Below are 19,974 nucleotides of genomic sequence, written 5' to 3' on the forward strand. Positions count from 1 at the left end.
AATTTATATAAGTCCCCGTGTTCTTTAATTATTAAATACTTAATGTAAATACAAATAAATTATCATTAAGATATTGATTTTGAAGATTAAATATGTATTAAAAGGCATTCATCTATGACACTTGATTGTTCATGTAGCTTGAATAAACCACTTGAAGCTGATTATCAGTTAATCCTAAATAGTTTTGTATAAGATAAATCTTTACTTGCATTAATAGCTTTATTTCAAAAATAAATTATATTTATAAACTTATATGAATACATATAACTAAATGACATTCAACAAATAACTTCTGAGTCTTGTTGGATTCTATGAGATTATTTTAAGTACAAATAGTTTATTTAAGAATTCAAATTTACAAAATGTTAATATTGATGGGAAAAGCATGTCATATGGTGTAAAAAGTTTAAAGGCATCCATTTATGGCCCATCTCTTGAATGAGCTTAAATAGTCTACTTAATGCTCATGGTGAATTTATTAATCCATGTTTTATTAGAAAATTCATTTTCTTTACATGGTTTTTTATTCTAGAAATAGCAATTTCACATTTATACATTCATATTAAACCACATGATAGTTAAATAAAAATCAGTTAATGCTTTCTTGACTTATTGACTTATATGACATGATTACATATAGGAATAATTGATTTAATAATGCATAGTTAGAAAAAGTTGTCAATTCAAAATAGAATAAACCAGTTAGAACTCATAAATAATTGATTTTAAATTATTAATTTTCTAAAAAATATATTTTTTACTTACATTGAGATCTTTATTTCAAAAATAAATTCCATTTATACATACATACATTCTTAATATAATGTAATACATACTTGTCTTGTTGGTTTCTATGAGATTATTTCAATTACAAATAATTTATTTAAGAATTGAAATTTACCAAATGTTAATAAAGGTGGGAAAATCAAATGTCATATGTTGCATAAAGTTTAAGTACACTTATTTATGACCCGTACCTTGAAATAACTTTAGCAATCTACTTAACATTCATTACCAATTAATTATTCCATGTGTTGTTAGGAAAAACATTTCATATTACATGGAGTTTTATTTAAAAAAAAAAGTGCCACATTTACACACTTAGATTAAACTTCATGATATGAAAATAAAAGTCGATAAATGGATTTATATAGACCACTTAAAACTCATTATCAATTAATTATAATTTGTTTTGTAAAATATATATATATATATATATACTTACATTAAGAGTTACATTTAAAAATTGCATCACATTTATGAACTTCTATCAATGCATATAGCCAAATAGAATTCTTCAAGTCATATTGGATTCTATGAAATTATTTAAACCACAAATAAACTATTTAGGAATTGAAAATGACAAAATGCTAATATGGATTGGAAAATCAATGTCTTATGGTGCAAAAAGTTTAAATACAACCATTTTTTACCCATCTCTTTAATGAGTCTAGATGGTCCACTTAACACATTGTTAATTAATTATTCCATGTTTTATTAAGAAGAGAATTTTGTTTTTCATAGAGTTTTGTTTCAAAAAAATACAATATGAGATTAATACAGTCTTAATAGATTATGTCATAGACAAATAAAAGTCAATAAATGGGTTCCTTATTAAATTAAAATGAGATGAGATGATTGCATATACAAATAGTTGATTGCATATAGCTTAAGTGATATGATTTCAGTTTATTTAAAATATAAATTTACAAAAAAACTGCTTTAAATGAAATTAGATGCCTTACGATTGAAAAAGTTCAATGACATAATTCATCCATGATAGTATGTAATCAAACCTTGATAATCCACTTATCAATCATTATCATCATATATATGTTTTTTTAAGAAATGCAAAATTATTGACAATATATTTTTATCTAAAAAATTACATACACATTTATGCATTCATATTAGTGCATTTTATATGTAAACAATGAATAACTGACTTTGTGCCATGTTGATTTTCAATATGATATGGTTGTAGTTACAACAATTAATTGATTTTAGCATATGAATTTATCAAAACTATTGATTGAGAAATCACATATCTTATGCTTCAAAAATATCAAATCATTTACCTATGACACATTTATCTTTATCCTTAATAGTGAATAATGCATTATGAATAGTGAATAATGCACATAACATTTATCAAGTAAATTATTATAATTACTTTAGTAAGAATAGCTCCTTTGTTTGCAAGGAGTTCTATTTCAAAACTTATATTTCACGTTTATATATGATTATTGATACATATAAGTAAACATAAGTCATTAAAAATAACATGACTCAATGGTTCTTGTAAGATAATTTGAATAGTAAACAATTCATTTAAGAACACACGCGCGCGCACACACACATCTTAGAAAAAAAATCGATACAACGAAGTCATTGCAAAAACATTTACAAATAATAAGAAATATACATATTAATATAATTGGCAACTCCCATATATTTCAAAAAATATAAAATCATGCAAATTGATTCAAAAAAAACTATGTCCAAAATGTATTGAAAAATTGGAATGTACTTTTCAACAAATTTATAAAACAAATTATCTCCATGAACTACAATGAAGTACATGTTCTATTGAACATTCGAATGTACTCATGTTTTTGTTTGATACGATGAAGTGTCTTAGGAAAGGGGAATAAAACTTGCATAAGCCACGTATCATGCTCTTTTCCTGTATATGATTTTATCAAGATGTGGTTTGATCGATATTTGATGAATTGAGAAGTATGATTTTCTGTATCTATTAGCAATACATTTGATTCTTCATAATTATCTCCATATTGGGACCACACATCAATCAACTTTTTCTCATTCTGAAATCACTTGTAAATGATCTCAGTTAATTGATGAAGGTATTACAAACTTATGTGCTAGGGGGTGTCTATGTTATTTTATGCAATGGATCGATAAGATTGTGAAATACGCAGACACTGAAACAGTAAGAGAACACAGCAAGAAAACACATAAACACAACAAATTTAATAAGGAGTTCACCCAATCCCCCTCGGCTACGTCTCCTAGTCCAGCCTTTAGTGGTGGCCTTTCTATTGTGTCTTAAAAAGCATAGTTTCACAACAGTGAGCTCAGATTGAGTCTCACTTAACAAATAATGATTAGTAGGGATGTACTTGGATCCCCCAAGTCTCTAGAGTACACAGACTCCCCTTACTGAAACTCGACCTCAACTGGTCTTAGTGGTGTGAGTCCAATTTGGTACTCATTACCTGACAGGTATACATAGAGGAGTTGCTCGAACCTCTCAAGCCTTATTTGGAGTTCACAGACTCTTAGACTCTCTCTCTTTCTTTGTCTACTCAATGTTGCCTTGCTCTGCAGGTTAGCTTGACTTCTCTGTTCTCTGCAATTTTTTTTGCTTCTCTCTGTCTTTGCTCTCTTTTATTGCTTCTTCTCCTCCCTGCTTTCTCTGTCTGTTCGTGGCTAAATCCAATCTGCTCCCTCACTGTTCTTTTCTGCTTCCTGGCTCTTTGGATCTCCTACCTCTATCTGCTGGAATTCCCCTACTTTGTGTCATCATCACTGTAATGCTTCACAGAGAGGTGGTCACCTATTTCTTCATGAACTTAGTGTCAGTTCTTTTTGAATGATTGTGATTTCTGTTGCTCCAAGATCACCTATGAAACTGTTCCCTCTTCCAACTCATCAGTCTTGCCGCATCTCAAATCTTATCCCAGCCTATTTCCCTATCGAATCTAGTCATCCATCGGATTACATCTCCACCGTTGATCTATAGCCTCCAGATCCTACGGTCTCTGTCTATATTGCGCAGGTAAGTAGCATGCCTTTACCCACGTGATGAGAGCGGTTTTCTCTCTCATCCGCTGGATTCATGTCACCCATTGTATGGAATCGCGGAGGACTCAGCTGAACCTGCTTACTGCTTGAGGGCCTTCCGATATCCTACTGGTTTTAGCGCAGGGCACACCTTCTGATGGAATTGGCGATTTCCGTGCGGTTCTATGCTTTTCCACATGACCAAGCGCTTGGGGCTTACCTTCACTGAGGGGGTGCCCTGCGATACGCGATTAATGCTAATCTTGTATTAGAAACTGCCTCCATTTCTGGATCTAACATCCTATTTTGCCAGTTTGTGCCAGCACGCAGTTACCACGGGCCAACAATCTGCACGCTTTGACCGAGGGTCCTCATTGCTCTGTGCAAACCACAAATTACCATTTTCCAGAGGTTATTTCTAATATTATCGACATGCATAGCACTTTGAAACTTTGGTATGAGTTTTACAGAGTGCAGGAAACTATAAGAGTGTTTATTGATCCAATTCGGATCATAGCCTTCCCACTAAAACAGCTTTTGGACCACCAAAAGTTGGTTTTCAAGCATTGACTAAATGAGGGTATAGCTGTTTCATTTGTCCAATCTCTATCTGTTTTACACTGCTTGGCTTTGAACCGTTGATTCCAATCCTGATGTACTCAACATCTTCCCTACGCATCGTCCTCACCTTCCTATCCAGAACTGTTTCTTCCTACAGTTCATTGAGATATTCTGGTAACAGATCATCAATAGAAGGCAATTGACTCTGCTCTTTAGGATCTTCAATTAATGAAGGTTCAAATAGTCTCAAACTGTCTGCATTAACCACTGAGTAGATGTGCATGTAAGCTAGTAAATCAAGGCGAAAAGCATTCTCACCAATTTTCTCAAGTATCTTGAAAGGTCCATGCCTTATTGGCTTTAGCTTTTTACCTTCACCTTGCATTCTGTCTTTTCTGATATACAACTAGAATTGATCACCAACTTGGAAACTATGCTCCATCCGATGCTTGTCATGCCTTGCCTTGTATTTGGCTTGGCTCTTTTCCAGTTGTTCCTGTACTACCTGGTGAATCTCTTGGATTTGTTCAATGCATTTGGTTGCCTTGTCCACATCACTGTGTCCATCAACTATTATGTCTTTACCAAAGATGAAATCCAAGGGAGACCTTGGTGTGAAACCAAAACAGGTCTCAAAAGGAGATCTCTGTGTAGAAGAATGGTTTGATTGGTTGTAAGCATGCTACACATAACACAAATCTTCATCCCAAAATTTGGGATGCTTGCTGTAATAGCCTCTGAGCAACTGGATCACTGTCCTGTTAACCACTTTTGTCAGGCCATCTGTTTGTGGATGAATGGTTGTGCTTTTCTTCAGTTTCGTGTCCATCAGTTCCCACAAACTCGACCAAAACTTCCCAATAAATTGGGTGTCTCGATTAGATACAATGGAAATGGGTAATCCAAAATGAACCCATACATGCTGAAAGAATAGCTTTGCAGTTTGTTCAGCTATAATTTGTTTATTACAGGGTATCATAATACACCTTTTGTTGAACCTATCTACAACAACATATAAATAGTCATGACCTTCCCTAGATTTAGGCAGTCCTCCAACAAAGTCCATGGAAACACTTTCCCAAGGATGAGAAGGAACTGGTAGTGGAGTGTACAAGCCTAGTTTTCTATTACTGGGCTTGCTTTTAGCACACATGGTACACCCTCTTACATATTTAGAAATTGTCTCATTCATTTTTGGCCAATAACAAAATATTTGCAGCTGTGCAACCGTTTTACTTACCCCAAAGTGACCTGATATTAGAGAAGTGTGTGCTTCTCGAAGTATCTTTACTCTTTCATTTGGTGGAATGCGTAGCTTCCCACAATGATACAAGAGTTGGTCCTTAATGTGATAATCCAATTCTTCCTCTCGTTTGCCTTGACTTAAAGTTGCATATACATCTTTGAAATCTATATCTTGAGTATATTGTTCAATGTATCTCTCATGCAATACTGAGTTATGCTTAAGTATAGTATATGCATTTATAATTGGTCTAGATAACATGTCTGCAACTTTATTGTGTATGCCATTTTTATATCTGATGACTAAATGAAACTGTTGTAAAAAACCCATCCATCTATAATGTCTTAATTGCTGCAACCTAGTTTGGGAGTGTAGATATTGAAGTGGTTGATGATCAGTATGTATAACTGTCTCTTTGCCCATTAAGTAATGTTTCCACTTTTTCACACTCTGTACTGATGCCTACAATTCTTTATCATATGTGGGATAGTTAACTACTGCAGAATTAAATGTCTTGGAATGGTAACATATGGGTTTACTATGCTGTATCAACACTACTCCCATGGCATAGTCACTGGCATCCGTTTGGATCTCAAATGGTCTTTGAAGATCAGGTAGTGCTAGTATTGGTGCTATACTAATCTTTTCTTTCAAGGTGTCGAGGGCTTTATGCTATTTTCCTCCCCACTGAAACACCTTTTTCAATCCTGTTAAAGCATGTAAGGGAGTTGCAATTAAGCAATAGTTAGAAATAAACTTTCTCCAATATTGTGTTGCTCTTAAGAAGCTTCTAACTTTTGTAGAAGATTTGGGTTTAGGCTAGTTTACAATGACTGCCACCTTAGAGGGATCTATCTTCAATTCACCACCCCCAACTATATGACCCAAATAATTCAAAGATGTTTTGCCAAATTTGCATTTTGAGATTTTAACATAAAGTTTTTCTCTTTTCAAAACATCTAGTGTCTTCTTAACATGATTTAAATGTTCCTCCCATGTTTTGCTAAATATAAGAATGTCATCCAGATATACAATAACAAAATCATCAAGAAAATGTCTGAGTACATTCATTATTCTCATGAACGTAACAGGGGCATTAGTTAAGCCAAAAGGCATAACCAGCCACTCATACAATCCCTGCTTTGTTTTGAAAGTAGTCTTCCATGCATCCTTTTTTGCAAATTTGACCTGATGATATCCACTATGCAAGTCTAACTTGGAAAAATAAACAGCTTCTTTCAATTGATCTAATAGATCATCTATGCAAGGAAGGGGATAACGATTTTTTATCATTATGTTATTCAGTGCTTGGTAATCAATGCACATTCTCCACGAGCCATCTTTCTTTCTTACCAAAACGATTTGGGACACACATGGTGATGTGCTATGTCTGATGAACCCCTTCTCGAGTAACTCCTACACCTGCTTCTTGATTCTGCATTCTCTAAAGCGGACAGCCTGTACATTCTGATGTTAGGCAATGGAGCATCTTGCTGCAAATTAATATCATCCGCTATTTCCTTTTTGGGTGGCAGACCTTTAGGTTCTTGAAACAAGATAACATATTCTGAAACAATTTTTTCTAAATCAGCTTGCTGTTTAGCATCACAACCCTCAAATACATTGGTTTTATCAAGTTTCTTTTCCTTTACAACCATTAATAAAAATTGTTTGCATGAATTTACAATTCGTTTCATATGCCCTCAGTTTATGAGGGTATAATTATTCTTGATCTTATGAGCCCTTACAAAGTATTCGATTCCATCTTTAACGAGTAGATACTTGTTCTCAGGTCTATATAAAATAGATTTTCTGTCATACAAGTAGGGACTTCCCAAAACAATTCCACATAACCTCATCTACAAATGTTGACCCAAAAGAAAACTTAAGTTTACATTGTCTAGTTACTTGTAGTTGTGCTTTATCACTTAGCCAACCTAATCGGTATGGTTTCTTGTGAGGTGTAGTCAGTAATCCCAACTTCTTTACAATTGCTTCAGAAATTAAATTTACTTGTGAGCCACTATCAAACAAAGTATCAATCTTTTGATGTTTGGAAATAACTCAAATATGGAAAAGCTCATGTCTTTTTCTCTCATTTTCTTCATCATTAATAGATTGTGCAGAATTACTAGTAGATGCTTCAGAATTTTTACCTTTTATACCTGTGGCTGCAATGGTTGTTTCATCTCCTGAGTCTGACCCGAAATCTTTCTAAATAGCTGTAGCAGTCTTCTTCTTCTTGCCCTCGAACTTCTTAGGTCTCAGTTGTGGATGCAGAATCCGACAGTGCTCATCATCATGCCCATCCTTCTTATAGTGAGTGCATGAAGACTTTCTTTTCTATGCAGTTTTGGCCTTCCTCTCTTTCCATTTCTATTTTCTTTTCTCCTTATTCTTGCTTGCAATGGGTTTGGATGATCCCCCAACTTCTAGGTTCCCATTCTTTCCTCTAGCTTCTAGATGTGTAGCTTGAACAGATACCTCATCTATACTAGTGGGATTAAACATGAGGATAGTGTGCCTCATGTAGCTGTGTAGACCACCTATGTACTTCAACAAAGTCTCAGGTGAGTCTAACAAAATTCCTAGAATCAAAGTTCGTTTCCTAGATCTGTGGTTTCCTCATCAGATTTGCACAAGGGACATCGCCCTGGACCAGCTAAAAACCTAGATTGTAGTGTTTCCCAAGTTGGAGCCTTCCTTCTTAGAATACACCATAGAAAGAGCTTGGATTTGGCAGGGCTTTTGAGTTTCCATATATCTTTGGCCCACCAATCCGGGGCTCCCCATCCTATCTTTCCTAATAGAAAAGAGTATCCCTCTTTTGGTGAATACCCCCCAGTTTTGCTGTGAGCCCACATTAAACGGTCAGGTTCCTGTTTTATCCTGACATTGGATTGTTTTAGTTCTTTGATGAAGCCTGCCCATTCATTCTTCCATCTAGCATTTAACCCTAACTCTTCATCGTCCTTCCAAGCCTGTCCCCAGATAGTGGACTGTCCAACTCTTTCCACCTGATTTATTGATGTAATACCTTTAGAATCAAGATGTCGAAGAAGCCCTGGTGATAAAGCAAAAGCTTCATTACACCCAACCCAAGGGTCTCTTCCAATCCTGATCTGTCTGCCATCTCCCACTTTCCATGCTAACCCTTGCTCGATCACTGAGAAAGCATCCACCGTGGCCTTCCAAATAACTGAAGAGTTTTTTGCCTTCTTATTCTGACTCCGAATCCAATCTTCCAAAGGCATTGGATCTATATACTTCCTTTTTACCACCCTCGTCCACAGGTTTTCTATAGTTATAAGTCGCCAACCTGACTTTGCTGCTAACGAGGTGCTGAACTCAGGGAGTCTTTTAATCCCCCAACCTCCCCACTCTTTTGGTCTGGCCACTTTGTCCCATGCCACCCATGGTAAACCCGAGGATTCCTTTGAGCCAGCCCATAAAAATCTGCAACAGATTCTTCTGATTTTCTCCATTACACCTTTAGGAATCCAAGTTAGGGCAGCCCAGTAAACTGGGATGGCTAACAAGACTGATTTAATAAGTGTCAACCTACCAGCTCTGGACAACCATCTATAACTCCAATGAGATATTTTGGCTTCAATTTTTGCTATGAGCCAGTTCCAGTCTTCTTTTCTGTAAGCATCTGGCTTTAACCAAAAACCCAGATATTTGAATGGAACATCCAGAGGTTGGCTAGGGAAAGGAAAAAGATCAGACATTTGATTTCTTTCCCTTCTGTCAATATCTGCCAAACAAACTTGTGATTTCCCAAAATTTATCTGCATTCCAGTAGCTTTTAGAAAAAGATCAAAAATACATTTTATCTCCTTTAATTCGCTGTAATTACCATTAGTGAAAATCAATATATCATCAACGAAAAGAAGGTGGGTGATGTAGAGATTGATTGCTACCTCAATACCTTTTACCTTATCCTCCCTTCTGGCTTTATGTATCAGTCTACTAAGCCCTTTAGCCACAAGGAGGAACAGGAGAGGGGACAAAGGACACCCTTGTCTGAGGCCTCTCTGGCTATTAAAGAAAGAAGAGGCAGCTCCATTGACCAAAACTGCAAAGCTGACATTTGAAATGCACCCCATGATCCAGCTGACAAAAGGATAGCTGAAGCCCACATGAGTTAGAAGCATTCGTAGATAGAGCCAGCTGATCCTATCATATGCTTTGGAGAGGTCAATTTTGATAACAGCTCCCTTCTTTTTCTTCAGCTTGACACTATGGATTACCTCCTGTGCGACACCTATGGCTTCATGGATTTGTCTGCCATCCAAGAACCCAAATTGTTCCATTGAGATGTTTCTTGACAAGATTGGTGCTAATCTGAGAGCAATAACCTTTGAAATAATCTTGTAAATGCAGTTACACAATGAAATTGGTCTGAAGTCTTCAAAACTTTCTGGCTCATCCTTCTTTGGAATGAGAGCAATAAATGTTGAGTTAAATGGTCTATAGACTTCTCCTTTCAGCCTAGACTCTTCAACTACTTCAGTTATCTCGGCTCCAATTTGTTCAAAAAAATGGAGAAACAATTCTATTGTCCAACCATCAGGGCCTGGACTTTTGTCTTTGCCCATAAGCTTCATAGCTGCTTCAATCTCCTCCTTAGTGACCGGAATTGTAAGATCTTCACCTTCGTCTTCCTCAATGAATCTAGGAAAACATTGCACTGTTTTAAAGACTTCTGCAATAGTAGCCTCTCCCTGATCTGCAAAAATGTTTTGAAAATGTCTTTTCCCTAAACCAGAAAGCTCTGGAAAGGACCTGACATCTCTCCCTTCTTCATCTTTAAGGTGCCATATAGTATTTATTGATTTCCTTCCTTTTGCAAAATTATGGAAAAATCTAGTGTTCTCATCCCCAGATTTCAACCAAGTTGCCCTACTCTTAATCCTCCATTCTTCTTCCCTTTCCAAAAGAATTTTATTTTGCTGCTTCTCCAAGAGAAGGATTCTATCCTTAGAGACTTGTGATGAGTATCCATCTGACTCCAAGCTCTCCATCTGCTTCAGCTCCTCCCTTATACTGATCATCTCCTCATTTTGTTTCAATTTTCTGTCCTTTGCCCAGGAAATTGTAGCTGATTTCAATCTTTTTAAATTTTCCATGAACAAAAAACTTTTATCCTCGCCTGCATTGTGTTCAGGGTGAATCCAAGTTTCTTTAAACAGATTGCTGAACGTTGGATCTTGGAGCCAAGCCGGATTAAACTTGTAAGGGGCAGGGGGTTTGTGAGGAGGAATAGATATGTCTAGGAAAATCGGGAAGTGATCCGAATTCCCTATTTCCTCAACCCACTGTCTGATCAAAGGAGCATTGGAAGATAAAGAATCCGATAGCAGAAACCGATCTAATCTTTTGGCAATCCTGTCTTCTCCTATCCTTCGATTCCTCCAAGTAGGCTTTAGCTTGATCGGGGAAGGGTCTATAAAATTATTCTCTGTGATGAGATTATGGAAAAAATCTGTAAGAGGATCTTCTCTCGCCGATGGTCCCCAAGCTTCAGCTCTGCCCATAGTAAAATTTAAATCACCTCCCATTATCATCATTGGTGCTTTCATAACAGATTTTGACATCAATTCATCCCAGAAGGATTCCCTGCCTTGGCATGGCCCATAGATATTTACTATGGTGATGGGAAAAGTAAAGTCTGGGGATATTAACTCCATTCCCATAACATTCTTCATCCCCCAGTTATTGAGGACTTTTACCCTCCCTTCTTTGTACCCAATTGCAATGCCCCCGAATGTCCAAAGACATCCATAGCACTGAATGCCCACCCAGGCAGAAGGGACTTTAGCATAGATTCAATCTCATAAGCCTTCCCCAGAGTTTCTTGCAGAAAAATAACATCTGCTTTAGAGTTGGATATCCATTCTTTCAAGGCCAGTTTTTTAGGTTTGCTGGCCAAACCTCTGCAATTCCAGGATGTCAGAATCATTTGATAACACCCTCAGGGGGATGAGCTGCTCTAAGAACCCCCGTGATGGAATATTGTTTACCGTCTGCAACATCTATCTTTGCTTTTAGTTTCGCCTTGGACAGATCAGATTTCCGTCCTCGTTTGTTTTTGGATTTGTTCTGTGAATGTATCATTCCCAGACCGCCTAAAGACCCCTGAGTCTCTTGATTCCCACCCAAAGATCTCAGGTTGTAGGGGCAGGGAGGCCGGGTCACAGGGAGAGAGAGAGGAGGCCATTTTTCTTCACAATTTATGTCCAGTAGCGGTAAGGTTTCAGCTAATGTTTCCACATCCGGATTTAACATTAAGTGATCCAAATTTTCAACATTATTATTTTCTTGCTCTTTATATGATGAGGAAGCAATATTATGTTTTACATAAGGATGCTCATGAGAAATAAAAGAGGAAGTAGGAGTCCCTGAGCTCTTACCCTTCTCCGATTCGTCGATTTGGGCTTGATTTGCATTTTTTTCCTCTACGAACCCTTCCACGGCTTCTGGTTCTTTAGCTACTTCCTCGACGAACCCTTCCACATCTTCCGGTTCTTTGGCATTTTCCACCGCCGTCTCCTTAGATTGTTCGCTTTCATCCGCTGGTCCCTTCTCTGTCTCCTCAGCCACCAGATTCATTGGTTCTTGCGACTCCGGCAAATCCTGCTCCATCGTCATCTGAACATCTTCTTGAGCATTTTCTCTGTGAGCTGTTGTCCTTCGGAAATGTCTCCTTCTTCTCTTATGTGGACAATCTTTTGCCATGTGCCCATACTCGTGGCACCAATGGCATCTAAATGGCAGATGTTCGTAGTCTAGTATCTGCTCATATACATATTCATTGAATTGTAGATTAATCTTTTGTGCCAGGCCCCCACTCGGTTTGAGCATGACCAGAATGCGCGCAATTGCCCTATTTTTCGTAGTCAAGAAAGTCATATCCGCATCCATGTACACCCCCAACCTATTACCGATGGTTTTGAAAACTTCCTCGGTCCATAGGAATGAAGGTAAACCCGTAGCACGCACCCAAACAGGAAACACATCCGTGCGCTCCTTGATAGCATCAAATAAAGGAGACCATTTCTTTAACAGCACAGGTATGTTATCAATGTGCCAGATTCGCTGAAGGACCCAATCCGCCGATTCTCTGTCTGCAAATCTGAGCTTGAACCAACCTTTAGCTAATACTAGGGCTTCGAACTGTAAAGGTCTATCTGCCGTGAAACATTTTTCACCCCAGCCTTGAAGAAAATCTGATGTATATAGCTTACCTCTAACCCTGCCGACCAAAGTACAGTCCGCAACCGCTAGGGCTTCTATCATGGACACCTCCATCCCCAGGATCAGATTGTATGCTATCACCTGTGTTCCAATGGGTCTTTTCTGTTTCCTTGTCGCTCCTTTATTCCTTAAACTTTCCACCGCCGGTCTTATACCTTCACGATCCTCGTTATTTTCTGAGGTTATCTGTGCTGAGCCCAATAGGGTTTCTGATTCCAACAATGGCGGGATCTGACCTGAAAGTCCCATATCGTCATTCCCAGAGAACAAGAAATCAGCCTCCAGTCCATCATTACCTGCCTGTCCCCCTGCTAAAGAAACTCCGAGCTCGCTTGCTGAAGACCCAAGTTGGACTTGGGGTTCTCTTGGAAGTGTAATCCTCGTAAGCGAGGTCGTAACTCCTGGTGTCCAAGGCTGTTCAATGCCTGCAGGAAACCCTAAATGGGTTATTTCTTCTAGCCCCTTAGGGTTTGTAAACCGAGTTTTCTGTGTTTTGCCTTTTGGGTCCGTGGGTAAACTGGCCACACTCACCCCTCTCGGTTCAGACCCTTTCTCTGATTGTTTATGGCCGTCCGCTGAACCAACATTCTGAACCACTCTGTCCAACCCCTTGCCTTGGAATAAAACCTGAGGGGTTTCCACCTGCGATACAGCCTCCGGACTTGGTATTTCTACAGACCCAAAATAGTAATCCACGTTCTGAGAAGTGATATCCTTCCCCCACATGGAGAGAATATCTTCAACATCTGGGTCCAGGGCTAAAAACTCGGCGGGTTTAACCATGGTTGAGCCTTTCCAATGTAACACGACAACCGACAGACCAAGTGAACGGAAAAACAAACTGATGTCAATGATAAGGTTTTACATTACCAAACAAAAGTATATGCCAAAACACGGTTTAACCTCCATCTGCCAGATGCAATAGCTGAAAGGTATTCTCCCGCGTCGGCATCTGTGCATGGCGTCAGGTCCCGGCTGCCTACCCAAACCCTGTTCGAGGTTCAGTTCTCTGACCAGGACTCGAAACCCTTACCTGCTCCATCATCTCAATCCTATTGAAAATTTATTTGAACAAAATCACTTTGTTAATTATCCTTTTACAAATACATTTTTCCTGGTAATGTCTTTAAGGATATATATAGTTTTATCTTGTAAAATAATATATAGCATTTTCAAGTCTTTCTATGCAATAATATTAGTTGGATTCATAAATAGACTAGGAATGTAAACATTTAAGGAAGAAATTTTGAATTCAAAACCTTGATTATTCTTAGAGAATTGTTTGGGTGTGGTGTGATGAATTGAAGTTGCCAATAGCTCATCATCTTCCCTCTTATTTAGTTTTTTAAACCATTCATTTGAAGGGTGGTGGAGAGCCCATGGCATGCCGCTTTATATTTGTTTTAGGTTGAAAAGGGGTTTCATGAAGTTTTATGAAGCCCTTCCTTTAAACCCTAACATTTTTTTTAGGAGAAAGTTTGAGATTGTAGATATTCTAAAGCTAATGTGGAGGACTTCATGGACAAATTAAGGCTTTGTGTTATGTAATGGTATACATGATTTGTATACATTAGCCTATCTCACTATTAAAATCATGCCAAGAGATGCTGACATCAACATACAAGCTTGTTGAGGGGCAACATGTATTGCCAACGTAAAAAAAAAGGGATCTCCATCATGGGAAGTCCCAATTAGACCTTAGACCTTTTGGGATAGGAATCTCATCCAATATGTGGGCATGAAATCCACTATGATTGTTTTCTCTTGGATTTCAAGTGAAGAGATGTTAGGGTGAAGACAAGTTTGAAATACCTAGAGAATGAGGAGGAAATAGTCCACAAATGACAAACTTGTAATACGAGATACATGAATATAACAAAAAAACAACAAGAAGAAGTACATCTCAAGGGAAGTCAGCTAATAAAACCATCTTAGACATACTAGAATAAGAAAGTACTATAGGTTAATTGCAAATTAGTTTACAACTCAATACTAGCATTAGTGTGACATGAAAGAGTGAATATTCGAATGGACATATGACCAATAAGACATGAATTATCTCATCAACATATAATTCACATGAAAGCAAACATGCACAGATAATTGGAGTATTGGATAGCCATTACAGCTAACAGATGAATGCACAAGAATCCATGCCAAGAATTAAGAGCTTCTCATTGATACTACTGCAAATCCAAGTACATGTATAGGGGGTCCATCAAAATCAAATAGTGGAAGGTGCAATGCTCATATCATCTCTAAGATAGCCTCCTTGCCTCACCACAACTCAGTCTAAAATCACCAAGAGCTAGAGTGCTCACACCTACCTAAGTATTAACAACTATGCTAAAAGTCTCAAGTGCCAAAATCCCCCTTACTTAGAGGCACAAGGAGACATTTATAGAAATGGGAAATTGATCCTTGAACTCCCCCATGACTTTTCTACTACTTCATGACCTTTACACTCATATTGACTTTTACAATTCCCACATGACTTTGTTATTTGATATTTTTATGGCAATATAACATATGGAAATGTGACAAGACTTGATGTGGTAGCTTGTTAATGTGGTAGATTGTTGGGGAGATATTGAACTTTGTGAAAGAACCTTTGATGTCTTATCCATACCCTTGTGTAACTTTCATGCAAGTTGGACATTCCAATGATTATTATTGCTTAAGATCACATATCCATGCTTTATGTTGGGACCAAATCAAAGACAATCCTTATAGTAGTGCTTGTATACTATTTGCTCTCACATCATATTCTTACTTTATCAAGCCTATGAACAAGCTTGTAAATTTCCTTAATGAGATAGTCAAGTTTCGAGTTACCCCATCCCATTCAAGCTTATTTGTATTCATAAGAAAGTTCATTTTCTCATAGATATGATCGAAACTTTTCTGGGGTCAATGGTTGAATATCATAGGTGTTGGAGAATCTAACACTAACCACCTATTAGGTGTCAAAACCATCCATCCAAGTGTCCTAGTTCACTTTCATTTAGTCAAATTAAATGAGACTCTTTGAGAGAAACATCTCAAATTTCTTGCAGCAAGTGTCCTCTCATTTCATAGACAAGAGGCCAAGGAAAAAGTGTGAAAGTAGCTTGAATTTCACACCTATGAAGAAAACGGAATGTGCCAATTGCACATCCGTAAATAAAACACATTGCATTACTTTAGCACCTCAGGAAAAATGAAATTGACGCAACTAGTGAGTTGAGAAAGTGCGCAAAATTGTGCAATTTATCTCTATCAGAAGTTGCGAGGATCATGAATGTTTTTAATAAAAAAGGAGCATATGAGGTTTATCAAGGGCTCCATGAAGTCATCTTTGCATGAAGTTCAAACGACCATGAATTTGTTTTGCATGAAGGCAAATGAGTGAATGTGTGAATGTTCATGGTATGTTTTAAAAAAAACATAAAGGTTGTTGTCATATTTTTTAATAAATTCTCTTTTTAATGAGTTAAAATTCATGTTAAAAGGAGTTTTTTTAATTAAAAAAAGGGATTTAAAAAAAAAGTGTAAAGGGAGATTTGAAATGTTTTGACTCCTCTTGAAATTAAGTATTAGGGGTTTACGCAGTGCATTATATTAGATATCATTTTGGGATTCAACTGCGTTAAGTAAGTCATTAAAGTATGACCATTTCCATGAGAGGTAGTCGTAACTGACTAAAAAATGGGCTTCTTATTCAAAGTTTGTTTTAAACAAGAACTTGAATTATAAAAAAAAAGGAGCATTGCATTTTTTTTAAGGAGGTTTTTTAAAGCTTTGAAAAGGAGATTAGAATAAAGGGGCATTGTTCCAATTAGCTTTGGGAATTGGGATTTTTTTTATAAAATATTTTTTGAAAGCCTCACCCGTGTGAAAATTTCTAGACCCATTTTTTTCAAAGTTGAGCAACAGAGAAATCATTGGACAGATGTTTTTGTTCTAGACAACTGCTATGTCTACAAGTACATTTTCTTGTTGAATTGCATTATGTCAGTGGTTAAACAATGGGAAATTCCAAGAGACTATGAAATTCGAAGCAAGCACTACAGATGTGTGAAGCCTTTTTTGGAAGAATTTGAAGTGAAGAGGAAAAATAGTTCCTTCACATTAAAATGTAGAAAATAATTTTTAGATGACAACACTCTACTCCTAATTACAGATGAGAAGACAACCAAGGAGCCTTGGAACACACTTGAGAGGATTTTTGGTGTAAGGGGGAGCATTGAAGTTGAAGATTAAGGTGGTTCTATAGTAGCATATCTAAAACGAGATGAAAATTTTGTTGAATCCCACTTTGCTCAGCCAAAAGTGGATGATGTGTAGGTAGAATTTGCAAAAGAAGAAGAGAAGGCGCACATAGATGCTTGTGAATTGCACTATGCAGAACTAAAAGTGGATGATGATTTGGTAAATCTAGCAATAAAGCTTGCTGATGACAATTTGGTTAATCTAGCAACAAAACCTACTGATGACAATCTGGTGAATCCAACAACATTGCTTGTTGATGAGAGTGAAGCTACCATTGGAGCAGTCAATGTTATGTTCAATCCAACAATTCAATTTGTTGATGCTAAATTTGATGAAGAGTTCTTACCTCTTGATGAATGGTTGTAGATGATACAATAGAAACATCATATTTGTTAGAGTCTTACCTTATAGTAATCAAAGTCAAGTTTGGTCTTTTTATTATTTTGGTTAATTTGTAAATTCTTGCTATGACCTCACAGAGATCAAGTCTTAGTGTCAATTTGGTATAGGATGTACTAAAGTTTTGAGAGGTGAAAGAAATCAAGTTATCAAGTTCTTAAAAGGTCTAGATTTAGTAAGTCTAGGGTTAATGTGTCATCCACGTCATGGATAAAGGCAATAATTGGTTTGGTATTTCATTATTGGGACAATTCAGTGATGTATTTTGAGTGAGTTGCATGGTCAAATCAAATAGTACATCATATCCTTGTCACCATAAGTGTTATGAAACCAGCTCACACAAAGATAGAAAAGATAGATCAACGCCTTAGAATTCAGCCTCTTCGAGGGGGCAACCTCCTTTACATTACATAAATGAACAATTCTTGGATGATTCAAATGACAAAACCTCCTTTCTATATATAGGAGTCCAAGGGGTCACAATATAACCAAGCCGACCTAACAATAATAATATAAAGACACAAAAATAACAATAGATGGATTCTATGGGGCATAGTAATAACAATATGGGGACAATAGGGGTGTAACAATATTAATAAGGGATACATCTACAATATTAATGGGGGCATCACTAGTATTATAGGGACCTAACATGCCCCTCTCCTTCAAAAAAGTGTTGTCCTCAACGCTTGAATAGTTTTGGATGCTTCTGTATAAAATTCTCATCCTCCCATGTGGAATCTTCAGCGGATAAATTCTTCCACTTGATGAGATACTTTGAAATGGATCGATTTCGTAGTTGTAGAGTTCTTGTTTCTATGACTACTTCCGATTCCAATATAATTTTTCCTTCCTCGTCAAGTTCTGGTAATATTGTTTGAACTAGGAGCTTGTCACCTATAACCTTCTTTAAACATGAAACATGGAAAACTGGGTGCACTCGAGAAGTTGCAGGAAGCTCCAATTTGTATGCCATAGTACCAATCTTTTGCAACACCTTGTACCGACCATAATACTTTGGTGACAATTTGTTATCCTTCTTAGCTTGCTTGAGGGACATTTTTTTATATGGTTGTAGCCGTAAGAATACCCAATCACCTACATCAAAACTTATTTCACTGCGATGTTGATCTGCGTGTTCTTTCATTCTATTCTGCGCCAACACGAGGTTATCCTTTAAGTGTTGGAGAACTTGTTGTTGATGCTCGATGTGATGTTCCACTGCTTGAACCTTAGAATTTTCTCTAAAATATGATGTGATGGATGGTGGCTGATATCCATAAAGTACCATAAATGGGGTCATTTTTGTTGCAGCATGGAAGGAAGTGTTATACCACCATTCAGCTGGAGGCAACTAAATGGGCAATTCAATTCTTGGGCAATTCAAGAAGACTTAGCAATTCAATCCTTTTGCTATCTTACAATGAATAAAATTGTGGGCGCTTCCTGAATCAATCAACACTATTACCTTTTTCTTCTTGATTTGTCCTTCTATCTTGATGGTTTGAGGAGTGGTAATTCCAACGAATGCATTACAAGATATGGTCAGATTCATTTCTTCTTTATCTAGGCTTTGTTCCTAGAGTATATCCTCTTCTTTTGACATTTCTTGCTTCTTTTCTTCTTCCTCTTCACAATCTATGTAGAATAGTTTCTTCTCCGCACACTTATGACCTTTAGTGTATTTGCTATCACAACTATAACAAATCCCTTTTGCACTTTTTTCTTCCAATTGTTGTGGTCTCAACCTTATAGATTGTGGAAGGCTAGTGGAAACAACACTTCCATCTTTATAGTTGTGAGTGGTATGCTTCCTCGTTGCCATAATTTTTCTTTCCATTTTTCTTGCTAACCTAAATTCCTTCTCTAATGAATTAGGTTCCCAAAGACGAACATCACGTTGGATATTATCCTTTAAAGTCCCTATGAACACATCAATCCTATGCTCCCTTGGAATATTTTTTACCCTTATGTTCAATTTTTGGAACTCCTCAATGTGCTCCATTATTGAACCCTTTTGTTTGAGACTTATCAATTGGCTAAAAAGAGTGTTGCTTTTTGTATCCTCATAATGTGCTATCAATTCTTTCGTAAAAATTTCCCAAGTGATAATTTGTTTAAGAGAGCAAAGCCATTGACACCATACAAACTAATTTGGTTCCAAATATAAAGTTGCAATATGTACCTTTTGTGTGTTTTTCACATTATTGAGATCGAAAAATTGCTCCATCTATAATATCCATGTTGCGGGATCCTTGCCATCAAACTTCTTCATATCGATTTTTGGAATATGATGGGTCTTCGATTCAACATTAGAGTGTATGGAATCATGATTAACACTTATTTTGTTCTCATCATGAGTTTCCTTTATTACCCTTTCACCATTAGTGACCATTTCTTGTAGCAACTTATTCAAATTTATCTTTAATTCTTCCATCTTATCATCCATGACA

Source organism: Pinus tabuliformis, chromosome 3_1 (assembly GCF_031772625.1).
Source record: "Pinus tabuliformis cultivar Carrire ecotype Pingquan chromosome 3_1, CPIR1, whole genome shotgun sequence".
Taxonomy (NCBI): Eukaryota; Viridiplantae; Streptophyta; class Pinopsida; order Pinales; family Pinaceae; genus Pinus; species Pinus tabuliformis.